Raw genomic sequence first — 17,048 nt, 5'->3', positions numbered from 1 at the left:
GAAAATTATTTTTGCTTCGTTAATATCTTGGTATGTATAGTCAAGGCAAAGGAAAGATGTCTCACAGACAGCTCAGAATATACAGAGCATTTAAATTCTTTTTAAAAATTGGTCTTTTGTCTGCATTTTGGCTTCTGAGGCCACATTTAGTTACAAAAATAAATTGTCTTTCTTTCAAAAATGTTGAGTGCTCTTGAATCCTACGCGATCATGTACCCACATATTAAAAACGCTAGGCTGGAAGAATTTCTAAGCACTGTTTAGTAGACAAAAGCCTAAAGGTTTTGTTTACAGACTCCTTCACAAAAGAATAATCAAACTCTGTAGAGAGCTGCTACTCCACTTACTTGTTAGCCTTATTTTGACAGCCTTTGCTATTCTGCACTACTCTGTAAAGGGTGGGTTCATGTGGAAGCCAAAGAAGTGAAATCATATTTACTATCAAAAAAATACGTCTGTTTTAATCTTTCATCTGCCACTAGCAAGCAATCAAAGATGGCAGTGGTAGCAGCCCTTGTAGTTAACCCAGTGCATGTTCATTAAACGGCAGGGGGTACCTAGAGTGTTTATTTCAGTAAAAACAATTAAGCATATATATATTTATTTTTCAGTGTTAATGATTCCCTGTTGACAGAGCTGAAAAGTGAGTGCTTCTTGAGTCTCCAAGAGTGATTATTAAAGAGAAATGACTGTCAGTCTTCTAATTTGGGTGAATGCCAAGTAGACCAAAGGTGACAAAATAGGGGGGAAAAGAAAAGAAAGAATATTCAAGGCTCATTATCAATATGCTCTGTCTTTTTTATTTTTTTACATTGTCACAAATGAGCTTCACAGCTTTCCCTTCATTATCAAACTACCAGCCATAATACAGTCACATTTTCAATTGCATCATGATGTGGTTCCTTATACGCCTGAGATGATTTCTGCTTCCGAATTTCTTTCTTGGAATCATTCATCATTTTCTTTATAAAATATTACCTCTCCTACTGCTGTTTTTCAAACTTGTCCCCCATCTGTGGAGGATTTTGCTTGCACTTGAATGAGCTGTTTGAGGGGGGAAAGAAAAGGGAATTTTCAGGCTCTCTAAAGCTCCAAAGGGAAAAAAAAAACAAACCCTGTCATGGTGCCAGCACCACATATTCTCTGGAAACCGTGGTTGTTAGGACCCAGGCTAGGAATTGGGTGCACAAAAGCCAAGAGGAAAGAGGTCATGCTCTTAGCATTGTTTTATAAAGCAAAAATATGGAATGAATAAGTTCAGGGCCCTACAGAGGTGTGGTGTTCTTAACAGGTTGGCTCATCCTGTTATTGAGAGTTAGCAAATGCTCATAATCCATGTCTTTCATATTGCTGCAGACTAAATTCTGCTGGCTCATCACGATTGTTATCTCTACTGGAAAGCAAGCAAACCTCTCATCTGTGTGAGATCTGATGTGACATTCTGCGTTTTAGCCAATTCCAGCTGGCTGCTCCAAAAAAGCAGGCAATGCTTCATAGGTACCACAGCTATTTCTTTCTTCAATCCCCTGAAGCAGTAGCTGTGGGGCTGTACTTACAGTGAGGTAAGGAACTGTAAATTCATATTCTATTATGTATAGATTTTTTAATCACCTCTTTCACCGTCTTTGTAGTAATCCAGCTGCATTAGGTGATGTGACTAAATGACTCCTTCTTTTATCTGTTTTGACAGTCTCCCACTTTTGATACATCTCTGACTGCATTGTATGTATATCTCTGGACTTTATAATCTGCTTTAGAGCCTAAATTACACACTCCAGCCATACAAACACCATTCCTCTCTGTCTTATTAATTTCTAACTTAAAGACAAGTTAATGAAAGTTTTCATGTGATCATTTTAGGCAGAAATGGAAAGGCAGTGCAGAGTAAAAATCCTCTGCTAGCATAAATTCCAACTGCAATGTTTATTTCGGTAGAATTATGGCTGAGGATCAGCTTCCTGGTAGATCATGTTCATTTAGCCTTTCAAGCAGATGTGTAAGACATATATCTTCCATGATCACCCTGTCACGGAGTGACTATACTGTAACCTTTACCAGAAGCCAAAATAGTCTTAGGAATACACCCTCCATTGACTCCTGTCCAAAAAGAAGTGGTTGTGTAAATTTGAAGACAAATGGGCATAAGCAGCTATCCTGAGAAGGAACGAACCAAAACAGAGAGTTTATTTTGTTTGGTTACGTGCAGTCATCAGGTAAAAACCAGAAGATTTAGGGTTAAAATGAGTTACTTAGCTCTTTAATAGTGAATGAAAACTTTGGACTGCCATGTAACGTGGATTGTCTGTAAATTAAAAAAGGTGGTTTATTGAACTTGAACAGTATAAAGTATATTTTATGATGTAAAATTTTATAATTTCTGCATTAAATTACTTCTTTGGTTCATAGAAATTACTCCAGTTGCCATTGCCACACATTTGCTCTGTTTGTGGAAATGTTGGCAAATTAGTTCAAGGGATATGTTTTGGTCACAGTAAACGTGAGATCCCGTGGAAACAGAGACTGCCCTCTCCCTCAAAACACACAGTTTCATAAAATGGTTCTATCTCGGCATTTGTGTGTTATCTGACTCACCAAGAACTCAAAAGGTTCAGTTTGACATTGTTTGGACCAGGACAGACACAGTGAGTTGTAACACAGCCATTCTTCACCAAGAATCATTAGAGCAATAAATAATTCTGCCTGTGTCCTCCTGAAGAGCACGGAGGCCCCTGCAAGGTTGCTGCAGCAATCTGTTGGAGCAGTGCAAACAGGTAAGCCAGGTGTCTGGGGATGTTACTTCATCACCGTTTCCTGGCATTCCGCTCCTTACCTGGCATGCCTCCTCCTAAGCAAAAGCTGTGTTGCCATACGGTTTTGTTTTGCTGAGAGGAAATCCGTCAAACCTACCCACCTTAAGATAACACTTTCCTCACTGCCAGTCATCACCTCGAGGCTGGCACAACGGAGATGTGGAAAACCATCACCCTGTTGGTGAAAACAGCCTCATTGTGTGCAAATCCCCAGCCAAGCTGCAATTGAGCCATAAAAGAGGTGAAGGTTGTTCTGTGACTTGGCTGAGAAAAGAACCTGCTACTGCCTGGAACATGTTAATAAGGGGCTTAGTGTCCTAATATGGTTATAATTTTTCCATTCTTTTCAGTCTGGAAATTGGAATCTGAGCTTTTACAATGTATCAATTCTTTGAATGCTGCCTTATAGAATAAAGCTCCACACACCTACACATTGGGCCAACTCCCAATGCCACGATGACGCTATTTCATAGTAAATCTATTTATGTCAGTAGTGACTTCAGAGTTTATCAGCTTTGTAATAGCTCTGAATTTTGTACTGGTTTTTAAATTTTTTTAATTTTGATTTTAAAAAAATCTTTCTGATGTTTTTGCATGGACAGATAGTGATAGGACAAGGGCGAACAGTTTTAAACTGAAAGGGGAGAGATTTCTATTAGATATCAGGAAGGAATTCTTTACTCAGAGCATGGTGAGCACTGAAACAGTTTGCCAGTGGACGCCCCATCCCTGGGAGTGTTCAAGGCCGGGCTGCATGGGCATTGAGAAATGTGGTGTAGTGGAAAATCTCCCTGCCCATGTCAGGGAGGCTGGAAGTAGATCTTAAAGTCTCTTCCAAACCAAACCATTCTATGGTTCTATGACAAGGTCAGAAATGTACAGTTACAGTAAAAATAACATATAACTGACCTAAATAAAATATAAAACCTATTTTATTAAACTTTGAAATATTCTGGCCACAATAGAAACAATGACACTTCCATTTGAAAAGCAAAACCAAACAGAACTGACCCTCACTTTTCCTTTTAATTTTTGGTTTAACATTCTACATGCAGTGAAAAACCCCAGGAGTACTTACTTCAAAGTGTTACCTTGAAAAACAGCAGTTACAGATTAACAGATTCCATCCCTTTGTATTTTATCAACTGTGCTGCCTTTTTAATATAGTTTACAAGTGCATGAACTAAATTTAGTGAGTAATGCACTAGTAAAAAAAATAATTATTAACAAAGAATGACCTTTAGCTGAAGCTGGAATTCTTTGTACTAGTGAAACAAAATATATTAAATGCTGTAGATGAGGTAGGCTTACTTATTATTATTATTATTATTTGCTTAGGGCTTAGAATAAAATTTAATATACTCTGAAGACAGTGGGAAGTTTCCTCTTCTCTTTGATAATGCTACTATTGCATGTTTGATTTCCAGTTTAGGATATGAGACATTACTCATACATCATGACTCAGCCTTTTGCTTAATGAATAAAATTTTGCCTTCTGTACTTTACATTTTCCTGAGCTACCCTGCTCTGCTGTCCAGAGCAGGTTAGCATGCCACAGTTTTGGGCCAGTCTGCAATATGGCAAAATACCATATTTTGGCCATTCATGTACTCTTCCCAAGGCACCTGCTGTAGGCTGCTGTCACTGGACACTGTGAATTTTCTGTCTGATCTTGTCTGCCTGTTTCTATGTTCTCTTGAATCCTCTGTTTTTAAATGAGAGAGACTGCCTGGCAATCCACCTATGAGCGAGAACTGCAATGCCTCTGCAGGGAGATAGTGCTCTTCTGGAGTCCTCATTCCTTGTGCTCACAAGGGGTAGATTGCTTTTGTAGGGAAGCACTCTTTAGTTAGTCCAGGTTTGCCTTAGAATTTGTTCACAAGTTGTCAGAACTACAGGCAGCTCAAAACACTAATAAAAGGAGTCTCTGTTACCAAAAAATGAAGAACATTTTGAATTTTTGCAGTACTTCACAGTCTCCTCGGATAGTCACAGTAGAGAGGCACTTGCAGTGGTATAGCTACATTAATTAAACTTTCAGAACAGTATTTCACACTGAGTGTACAATTTTTTCTTCTACGTCTATTCTTCATCTTTTATGGAAAGTAATGCTTTCTCACATTGCACAGACCCTGCAACTAGGAGTGATTTTAGTCATAGAATCATGGAATGGATTGGGTTGGAAGGGACTTAAAGATCCTCTAGTTCCAATGCCCCTGCCATGGGCAGGGACACCTTCCACCAGACCAGGTTGCTCAAAGCCCTATCCAACCTGGCCTTCAGACCATTAATGAGATCATTTCTTAACTCTTAGCTGAGTCAGGACATTTGGTTAGTAGAACTTTTTCCAGATAGTGCTTTTCTTGTCTAAGACAAATTTTGTCCCAGTCCTTAAAGCACCTTGGTTGCTCTACCTCTTAGATAATTTGATTTACTAAGTCTCACACTTTCCTATGTTTTACTTTTTCCCTCTTGCCTTGTTTGAGCCTTTATTCTTTTATATTGTGTTAGTGAAAGCACAGAGCCAAAACCTGACCTGAAGATTAAACAGAGAAACTTCAAAACTTGTTGAGTCTGACTGTGGAAAGTCTCCTGTGCAGGTCTATACTGCAGCAAGGAAATTCTTCAAGGTGTGTTCTGTTTTCACTCTCCTCTAGTGCTGAGTGTTAAACATTTCTTTTTTCTCTTTTATTTTTTTTCCTTTCACTGTGCTGTGTCATTAGTGCCGGCTCTGTTTGATCCATGAGGAGAGCAAATTTCCTGCTTCTGCCTACAATGCACTTGAGAACTTTTTCACTAGGGCCGGTAAGAATGCTCTTGCACTAAGGAGGAAAAAGAAAAGCCAGAGTAAGAATGCTATTTGTTTCTACTCAGCCTTTTCATATATAAAATGCATCAAGCCAAAGCTGTACACATACCAAGGGGTGTCACACCAAATTCCTCTCACTGTGTTTCCCCAGAGGCCACAGCTCAGAGTTGAGAGCTATGCAGAACCAAATGCTAAAATTCTGCTGCTGCCCTGTGTGAGCTGGTCTTGCAAACTGGTCCCTCTGAAGCTGGTCCATCTGTGATGGTGATATAAAGGACAGCTTGTATTTTGTCTCTGTTAAGAACTGTTGTTGATTTCCTGCAAAAAAGAGGAGACACTGGCATTGCAGATGTGTTCTTTGATTGCAGGATGTAATTCTTCAGCATTTTGGGGGCTCCTATGAAGTGTATCCGTGATATCTGAACACTCAAATATTGCAGCTGATATCTCGCATGGTGTTCCCTCAGCACAGTTTCATGATTCCTGTGTGTTTGCAGAGATGAGACATCTTCTGGTTTGAACCACTACATTGTGGATGGAAGGTGTAGGTCGACCTCTTTTCACTTTAGGTGTCTACACCTGAGCTAGTCACTGTGACCTTCCTTTAAAGTCAATTAAAAAATAGAACCAGGTCTAGACTGATGTTGATATCTACAGTAGGATGAGATGACTCACACTTTAGAAATTATTTCTCACTAACCATAAAAGAAATCCATACAGCAGCTCCATCATAAATACATGCACTTGGTCACATAAACCTCGCCTACAGTGTTCTGAGTCTATACAACATAGTGTTCACACAGAAACGATTTATAGTTGAGTAAAAGCTTTTTGGTTTTGAGGACTCATAACATCAGGAAGCAAGGAGTGTAAGTCCAGGCAGTTTTGCTTCTGCCATCAAAACCTAGTCTGAGGTATCTCAACTTACCTCTATACCACTGCATTGGGCAGCACCAGCATCCCTTTTATTGCAGGACATGCACAGAAGTAATGCGCCATTTCATGTGTTAAGATATTTTCATTTGTTAACATTTTTGCAAAAACACTAGTTGAACTTCATTTCAGTTGAATTTTCTTGGAAAGTTTCACCTAACAAAACTTCTCCTTTCCCAAAGATGAAATAGGAAGCAATCTCTTTATTTTTTTGATATTAAATACGTTTTGACCTCTGTTTCATTGAAAACTGTTGCACTTCTGTTCTGTGAAGTGACTTAAAAATGTTTCATGGACACAGGTGGCTGTGACATCTCTGATTGTTCCAATAAAAATGCTGATCTAGGTGGCTCCATAAAAATTCGCAAACCTTCACCATAGAATATGTGTTACAGAGGAGAGTAGCATTAAGTACCTTCCCAAAAATGAATTTTTTTTAGCTGTCAACAGCTACTACCACTACTGTGATGCTTAAAGTTGAAACTAAGAGTATGAGTTGTCTGTTGTGCTTATCAGACCTCTCTGCTTCTGGCAGGTGACTCAGTGGAGGGAGGTGGTGACTTGATTAAATGCAGAGGGTGAGAAACACAGAGAGTTAAGAACAAAGAAAAAGAATGATGTGGGGCAATAAGAAAAGAATTTCTGAAGTGGCATCAGGAACAGAAATAGGCAGATAACAAGAGGAGAGTTAATAGAAGGGTGGGTTGTTGGTTGCACAAACCATATCAAAATGGGGGAGGTGGGGGGGAAGTGAAAATGAAGGGCAGGTCTATGTAGTAGGCTAAGGCAGGAGGCAGGAAAGAAAAGAAAGCAGGAGTGGCAGGTCCTAAGGAGAAAAGAGAGGGAAGCATCTCAGGTTTCTAGATCCACAGAACTTTGGCATGTGCTGGCCACCAAGCATTTAGGCACAACCCTAACATTTTTATAAGAGGTGATTCAGGTTCTTAATAAGATCTCATCAATTAATACCATTCACCTAAACTTGGTTATCTTAGGCTAACATTGCAATTTCAAGTTATTTGTGACTAAGTAGTTCACATATAAATCACTCAGATTTCATTTTCCTGGAGTGTTACTTGATACAGGAGCATGCAGCCACCAAAAGGCTCATCAGCACACAGAACAAGAGCAAACAGGTTTTATGTGCATATAAAAGCATAGAACTGAGACAAATTCACATATACTGGATGGAAAAGAGGTATAGAAACCTGCAAATGGAAACTGAGATCACATTGAAAGTGTGAAACTAAAGATTATTTTATATATTAAGAAGAAATAGAGGAGCTACAAAAGTTTTATCTTTCATTCTCCTTGTGAAGTTCCAGTGTTGCCCTTCACAAGTCTCACTTGAATATTTCACTCAAGTGAAAGTAAATTCAGCTTTACTTCACCAGACTATGATGTCTTTGAAAACTCTGTCTTTCCATATGAAGAGTACATCACCAACAGACCCAAACTCTTAATAATATATTGCAAGACTCCAGACAAAGCATCTATCTTTGATCAAAAAAAAAATGTATAATGGCGCTCACTAGCTGAGCTCTACTCAAAAATAGAAAACAGCATTTTCTTTCTTCTAGTGCAGTTTCAATGGATCCTGAATGTTTTCTTGTTCCAATACAGCTTATTCTGTTTTCTGGAATAAATTCTGAAAAAAAAATAGCAACCTGCCCTTTCACCTTTCTCCAGCATTCAAACAAAAACACTACAAAGCTCTCCTCTCACCCAGATGAAAGCTTAGCCACCTACTTTAGCGCCTATATTTCCATTTCCTTCTCCCACCATAAAAGATACCCCTCTTGCCTTCCTCTTTTACACACCTCGCAGCTGAGCTCTAAATGAGCCTTAGATGCATGAGTTCAGTAACATTGTTCTCCTAACCTAAAGGCTTGCTGGGAGAAATGGATTATGTTTCCTAACTGATCATCACTGTGGTACTGTCCGGAGAATTCCCTGTCACTAGAACAAGTTCTACAGAACTGCTCTGATTTTACAGAAATCTGCTTGTAGGAAAACAGTGTATCCACAGCTTGTGCACCACGGTCACGAGTCAAGCCTAAGGGGCTTGAACTGTGCAGGGTATATTTTGCAGAAGGGTAGAATACATGACATATCTGGAATCTTGGCAAGGTCTAAAGAAACTGTTTAGAGTCTGGATACAGACTGGTCTTTCCTAATTTAAGAGTAGTCACATGATTGCATGCCCTAGTTAGTAGGGTTGATGCTGAGCAGTCCAAGGTAGTATCTCAATAGTGTTTGAAATGTGTTGCTAGAGAGATGCCAGGAGTATAATTTAGTAGGCCATTTTTCCACTTAAGCTACTATCCATCTTCAGCTCAGTTCGTGTGTGAGTTGACATGCAGAGACTGTTAAGTGTGTCCAGATTTCGGAGTTGAGGATATCAGGCCTTAAAATTAGTGCCTTTCCTCTTGAAAGTGCGCAGTGTGGAAATGACCCCAGCAGCATGTAAGCTCGTGGCAGAGCTATAGATCAGGCTGGGGTGGGACATGGCTTTTGGTGCACGCCCTCATGGTGCCCCATGGAGGGGCGGGATGCCTCGAAATGCTCACAAGTCAAGCTGAAACATGGCCTCTTTAAGTGGAGCTGGGGCTGGCGGGTGTCACCTCTTGACCACTCAGCCTCCTGCCTGCCAGGGCCACTAGCTGACATGTCTGTGACGGCAGTGGGGTGTCCAGGCCGCCTGGAAGTCCCAGAGCCTGCAGCGTTGCCCCATGGAAAGTGCCCAGGAAACTGAACACAGGAAGAGCCATATACCCTGGCATCTGCAAGGGAAACATCCATTAAGAGGGGGTTGGGAAGGAGGGTTGGTGAGAGGGGAAAATATCTTTATTTCAAAAATGTTTAGTATTGTTGTTTCTTTGTTCACTGCTCCTTCTCAACTGTTTGAGCTCTACTCTTGAAGGGGAATTTATTGCACGAACATGTATTTTAGTCATGATCTGTCTCAGGTTGCCAAGGCGGAGGAGGTAAACTCACAAGTCCTCCATGTTATTCATGGGATAACTCTTAACTAAAATTTCACATCTACCACAAGTATTTGTAAATGGGATCAATGCATGTTCAGCAGGAAAAATGAAAGCATGCCCCCTTTGGTCTGAGTGAGTCCACCTTCAGGAGTAAAACATTTGTCAGGTAAAGGAGTATTACACAAATCAACTGAATTTCATACTAAGTTTAAAGGGGCTGGGGAGGTTGATGTAGGAAGCCTCTGTCTGTCAGTAGGACTCAGAGGGGACCTTTCAGCAGATGAGCTGAGGAAAACCAATGTACAGCCAGATGGACGAGTATTTGTGCTTTAAACTCTTGAATCTTACAGCTTCCCCTGCTTTCCTTGCAAGTTTTCCCTATATCTTAATAATTACAGAGGTGACAAAAGCTTTGCTTAATACCACCTTTGACTGATATATATTAAGGGAAATAAATTCAGTCCCAATTCACCTCTGGTCTGCTGCATGTCTTTATTTATTACTGTGCTGTTTCCAAGCTAATAAGTCTTATAAATTAAATCTGATTTTTTTAAAATAACCCATGAAGCTTAAGATTCAATTGGAAGCTTTTGAAACTTTACAGCATATAACTGGAGCTGATCTTTTCTTCTTTATTCTTCAACCTGCAGGTCAAGCAATTATTACTTTCTGTCTGTTACTCTAATTGTGTGTCAGTCTATTTTAGCTTGCCAACTGTCCTGTTGGTGGATTGAGCTTTTCTATAGTTCTACATAATGCATTTGTAGCCCAAAGAGTAAAGCATTTTAAAATTAAAATGCATTATTTTCGAAGAAAGCTATTAATAGAAATATCAGTATTTTCCAACTAAATTTAATAAAGCTGTAGTCCTGTCTGATGCTGGTTTCTACCAGTCCAGCTAGACCTAAAATTAAAGACAATGTTCTGTTGGCTTTAAATCAAAGATCCAGAAATTGAATTAATTTTCTCTGTAAACAGGTTCCTAAATTTTTATTCAAGACCAAAATAAATAATTACCTTTTCATGATTAAATTAAATAAATGTGCTATAAATGTGGTCACTTGCATGAAGATGGGTAATTTAATACATCTGGCAGTCAAAGAAATAGGTTTCCGGCCTGAAGCTGCAAGGACTTTTAGTAGGGGAAGGACTGGATTAACAGGGATAAATTATTTTTATTGTTTTGTAATCTGTTTTTGTTGCCTGATTTACTGGACAACCTCTTGGTAAGAAAGTGGTGAGAAGTAACATGGGGAAGGTTGTCTCACCCTCTCTTTTCATGTGATGGCTCCCACCTTTTACCCAGCAGGTCCTTTGTTGTGCTGGGTGGATGCTGTGGTCTGAAACAGAGTAGGTGGCTGTATCTCTGTGTCAAGTGCCTGACAGGCACCAACCTTTCTGTTTTGCACCTCCCAGACTTCTTCTGTGTGTGTGTGTGTGTGTGTGTGTGTGTGTATAGGCACAAGCATCTGTCCTCACCTACCTATACATACGTGTATACAAAACATGCTTATGTACTCTGAATGCGTGTAGGGCTCTGCAAGCAGCATTTCGAATTGCCAGAACAGAATACAGAGATGTTTTGTGACCAGTATTAGAAAAGTAGCCTCTGCTATGAAAAGTAGAGAGGAAAGATTAGCAAAAATTAATGGGTTAGTGGTGACAAAAAAAAGAAGATGATATAATCACTAGGTGGGAATAGAAGGCAACATGGTATTACTTTTCAGCTTGCTCTCATTTATACTGATCTGTAAGTTACACAGTGCCTGGAGCTATGCCAGGACTCTGTAAACACTTTCTGCAAAGCGTATACAAAACATAAAGACATTGCATAACCAATAGGATTTGCACTGAAGGTATGGTGAAGTAAAAATAATAACAACAAGGCTCAAGCATAGCTCAAGATTTTTGCTTGAAGCAAAATCTCTTCAGGATAGTGCATGAAATAAGACATTGAAGAGAAAAATGCCTGTGAAAGAGGAAGCTGGGTAGGAGTAAGGGATGAACACAAGTGTCCACAGCATAGAAATGGAGATAATGAGTAGACAGACAACTGGAATTACATGAAAACACATCCAACAAATTGTGGTGAAATCCAAACTGACAAAAGGAAAGATTTGTAACCAATCTAGTGGCAAAGACAGAATGGTGCTGGGATGGACCATGGGACAGAGAACCTTTTTTGCTGTGGGGCTCTGTTGTTTCCCACGTGAGTTACTACACTGAATTAAAGGACTCCCTGGCTTTAGCTAGACAGGTTGACTAAGCCAGTTCACGAAGCTTCACTTATTTTTAAGACAAAGGAGAACATAGTGACTGTGGAGTACGAAGTATGTGATAGAGAACCGAACAAAAGGCAGGAATGAAGTTGCTAAAATTAGGAGATAAGTGGGAAATAATTTTAAGTGGTGAAATAGGCAGTGGTCTAAATGGAAGAATAGGGGAGAAGGTTTAAAAAAAAAGTAGTAAGTTCACTGGTGAGGTTTTTATATGTATTGTAATGCATGCAGTGGGACAAAGAAAATAGGAGAAATAAAAATACATAAATCCAGAAAGAATCTGAACATCACATCGCAACTGATAAGATTTGACCAAAGCACACTGAAGACACAAAATGTAGCTGCTAAATGTTAAGGCTAACACTTTCAAACACACATAAGTAGGTGGAAAGGGGGGGAGAGAAATGAACTTGCCTTGTAAAGGGAATTCTGTGAATCTCCATGGTACAAGCTGTATGTTGCTCAGACTGTTTTAAAATGTATTAGCCAGATGCATATGGAATTTCACACTCTTTACATCATCCCTGCTAAATAAAAGGATAAGAAGGCAGACAGATCTCCGTAACAAAAGATTCCCCATCCTAATGAGGCCAGTGTATTTGCCCAAAGCTAGTTATCCCATATTCACTAGCCTGTTGGACACAAAGATGCTCATTAATAGGTACAGCCAAAGCACATGGTACTTGATCCACTCCCAGCCACCTGATTTTTCCCCATGGATGATTTCAGCCCAGGTGCAAATTAGAGCTTCCAAAGAACAGTAGAGTCCCAGAAGAGCAGGTGGGCTTTATGTGTCTAGAAGGGCAAAAAAAAGCTGTTAATATAACACATCTGTGTTTCTATCAAGTAGAAGACAATGAGGAAAGCCTTAATCTGTCTTTCAAAGGTAATCAGGATCAAGCCTTGGTAAAAGATCTAAGCAACTCCAGATATTCATGTGCAGAAAGTAAACAGAGAAAGATGATATTTATCTGATAATTTGGAGGAAATTAAGTTTAAGGTACTGATGAGATGCTTTTAGATTTATGCAAATTTTACTTCCATTTGAATCACTGGGAAGGTTTTATTGCCTGAAAGGGGATTTAGAATATTAAAAACCGACAGTTAGATCATGAAGACATAAAAGTCAGAAGTACAACTTTTCAAACATAACATGAAATGTTAATCCTCGGAATACATGGGATGTTTCTCTGACTTGGGTTTCAAAAAGCTGTTGGAGAACCAATTCTGAAATTGTATTTATCCAAATACTTTATTTTCTAATTTTTCTGTAGTTATCAGTCTCCTCAGAACTGAAGTAAAAGTCTTTTGCTAGAGCTTCCAGGACTGTTCTTAGATCTTTTCATCTGTCAGATCTGAACTGTGCTTTCTAAAACCACATAGCAAGTTTTTCTGGCCTTTTTTTGGCATGCAAGCTCTTTTCAGTACCAGTTCAACAAAACATGAGCTAGATGCTGTTTCCAATATTGTAGTGCAAAACCATCAGCTCAAGTAAGAGCAAGTCTTCTGTAATAGAAGATAAAACTTGAATAGATTTAAAGCACATTTGAAAATATTGCAGCCTTGGATTTTGCCATTGCACTACTTCTTGGGGGCAAGCAAGGACAACCAGTCCCTACTTATTTCTTTTACCTTCTCTGAGTACCATCTAACTGATAGCTACATATTATTATAAAGTCCTTGAAAAAAGGTGAACACTAAGTATTGTTAGAGGAAACAAGTAGCCGTTGTATTTAGTTTTGGCAGAAACACAAATGCATTTTTAATATCTTTTTGTTTCATCTAAACCCATTTAGAGAGCTTTTCCTTTTCTGCCTACACAAAGTGCAGTCTGCATTTCGTGTCATGATAACACAAACTCTACAGAAACTTCACAATTAGTGTACTTTAGCATTGCTGCAAAATCCTTCAGGAGCTGATGGTTCTCTTGCTTTGTGGTGATGGGTGGCTAAGCAACTCAAAACACAAGGGCTCTTAAATCTAAAAATTAAACCTTCAATCAACATAAAACAAAGTTAGTGCCTTAAGATAAAATGTAACCAAACCCTTAACATTTTCCCAGGTTTTTTTCTTGGTTTTCTGATGTAGCAAGGGGCTACCACCCGGCAGAAGCAGGCTGCAGAGGTTACCATTCTCGCTTCACATTCCAGGTGCACCGACTGCAGAAAGCTCCCTTTGTTCCTTCCTCATATGTGAATAAACAGTAGCAGCTTTTATAGCCCTGACACAGAGTGTGAGCCACAACAAGAGAAAGCATGAAATGCCTGTGTACTCTCAGGCAAAATTATGCCTTGCAAGGAGATACACATTTTAAAAATATACATGTAATTTTAAAACTAAGAAGAGTTTTAAATTAAAAAAATCAAAGTCCCTGTAAACTCAGACTCGCTAGATAAAGGGAAAGAAGTTTACAGATTGGGAAAGAATCTTACAGATTTTGAGAGAAGTTTACAGATTGGGAAAGAAGGAAGACAAGACAGGATTAAAAAATAAAACAATCCTTTAATTTTAAAAAAAATTGTATAGATACACTTTCTGTACTCCTGCACCCTTTAGGATGCTGAGCTTCTCAATTCATATAGTCACCAGCTCCTACCTTGTAGTCTAAACCAATTACCTGCCTTAAAAATGCCAGGCCAAATCCCATGCTCCACGTGCTGGCACTGCACTCCTGGCTCCAGTGGCACCGGGCCAGCAATGCCATGAGAAGATCCAGCTGAGCGGCAGCGTCCAAGTGCATCAGCTTGAGGCTGGCACCATGCTCATGCAGCCACACCTCTTCCTCCCAGAGCCAGTGCCCAGGAACAGCACCTTGTTCTGCAAGGAGGGTGTGAATCAGAGGCAGGGAAGCAGTAGCCTCAGATTTCTTGTACTCTTTGTCCATCCCCACAAGTTTTTGGGTGCCTACTCTTGTTGTGAACGCTGGATAATGCGAAGTATGTATGTGCAGCGTGCTGAGGTCTATTCATCTCTTACCAAATAATTTCACCACACTTGTCAACCTACTCTAAAGGAGAGACCAAATTTTACAACACCTTTTGTCTGCTTTCCCTGTTCATTACTAGGTTTTAATAAATTGTATTATTATGTTGAATACTGTAAAAAGGGAAATATAATTAAAAAAAGCATGACATGCCAAAGACTTCACAACTGAGCTTTTCTTTCAGACAGTGCTGCAGGTGCATGTATTCATTGAGTAAGGCAATAGAACTTCTGATGCAAAGTAGAGTGAGAGTGTCACAGGCCTCTTTAAAAATAACTGAGGAATGGCAAATAGACCAAAGGTATCCATGTGGCTGGCAGAGCTAAGGACCAGCCAGGACTGTTGCTTCTCCTCCCTCACCAGGAGCCATGACCACTGCAGGTTTCGCAGTCACAATCAGAGCTCAGGAATCTCAAGAGTTCCAGAACTGGTTCATCACAACTTCATAATGAACTCCTCCAAAACCGGAAGGTAGAACCATCATCCACAACCATGGAGTGGTTTTTTAAGTATGGTTCTAATGATGAGTTTTTTCAGCACTGACACCACCCAGTCCTTCCTAAGGAGTTCAGAGTCGTGTACATGAGTGGCACATCTGTGCTGGCTTTCCCTAGTGAACTCCTATGTGAGTTCAACACAGTAGTAGTCATGCACTTGCCCAGAGCCTAAGGCAACCATGCCAAGCATTCCTTTTTTATAAATTTCGGCTTTTTAAAGTGGCACATGTATGCTTCTGATTTTTGTTTCTGAGCCTCAAATATTTTTGCATTCTTCCCTTCTAATTCCATATACCACCTTGAATATCACTTTGCAGTTACAGAATCATCTAGAGCAGATTATATTTCATCATTGAGATTTTTAAACAAACATTTACCACATTTTCATTTTTAGATTTTGCTTTTCGTTTGAAGTATAACTGCTAGTAGATTTCTTCAATATTGTTTTCATCAGAAGCCAAAAAAAAAGGGGCAATGCAGAACTCCTACACTGAGAGAAGGGAGGGTGAGTGAGAGCGAGAAATGATGAAGAAAAGAAAATTAGAAAAAGAGTGAATTTACTCTCCAGAGCTTGAAACTGACAAATAGTTTGTAGCAATTTTAATTTCAACCCAATCTGATTCAAATTATATGCTTTTTCATTACATGACTGCTTTGCAATCAAGTGTTTGTCTCTGTACCCCTATGTTTTGTATACATGCTGCAGATGAAGCTTTATTCCAATCTTAGCCATCATTGGATTAAGAGGTGGGGGAAGGAAGAGTGAAGATGCTTACAGTCAGTATGTTTTGATGACTCATTTTACACTGAAAAGCTGCCAGATATGCATCATTTCCACTCGCTGAGAAAAGCTGTTTCAGTCAACTGAAATAGTTTTTGATCTAGGGTGGGGGTCTTCAACCTACAAGCAAATGGAGACCACATGGTAATTATCCACATGTTGATGCCAAAGCCAAAAATGCTGCTGTTTTAAAAAGCAGCACCAAAAGAAGAGAGGCTGTGCAGTTAGAAAGGTAACTTGGGTATCTGGGAAACTGCAGAGCTTTCTGGTTTGGGAGGAATACATGGGTTTTACATAACCTCATTCTTCCCCCTATATTAGAGAGGAAGATTAGATAGTTGTCAGAGATCTGATTACAAAGAATTTCTGAGGTATCTTTATTGCACTACTATTTAAAGAGGTAGAATTGCTAGTGGTTTTATAATGGAAACATTTGCTATTTACAGGCTTTAATTCAATTGCTTAATTGCTGCTTCAGAATGAAAAGGACTGGAACTTGAGCCAAGAGTCATTTTTCCCAAAGAAAATATTTATTGAAAATAAAAGCAAACTTCAGCCATACTATGCAAGCTGTAAATTGAAGCAGATGTGGTAGAAAGAAATCTCAGCCATTTTCTACCTCTTCAGGAATGTCCATTAATAGAGACTTTAAGTTCCTTAGGGAAAACATATTTTCTCCTATTGATTAAGAACGGGTCAGGGAAAAGACAGTGTTGCCTAAGGTACGTACATGCTTAGAGAAATTCAGAAAGAAATCTACATGGCTGCTGTGCCTAACTTCTTTTGACATGGTGCCTTGCCTATTAAAAACACATACCCAAATACACAGGTAATTGCAGTAATATTCTGATGGTCATGAGCTAACAAAAACCCTCATATAAATCAGTTTCTCAGTGCCAGATAATAATTTCCAAGGCACAAATAGTCATTGTCTAAAAAAAGTCTGTTCTGTTCGGATTCCTAGTTTGA

This window comes from Corvus kubaryi, unplaced genomic scaffold (genome assembly GCF_017639235.1).
Source record: "Corvus kubaryi isolate FWS band 111438036 unplaced genomic scaffold, C.kubaryi_AGA036_p1.0 133, whole genome shotgun sequence".
Lineage (NCBI taxonomy): Eukaryota > Metazoa > Chordata > Aves > Passeriformes > Corvidae > Corvus > Corvus kubaryi.
The sequence above is the reverse complement of the archived record's forward strand: the minus strand, read 5'-3'. Positions refer to the sequence as shown.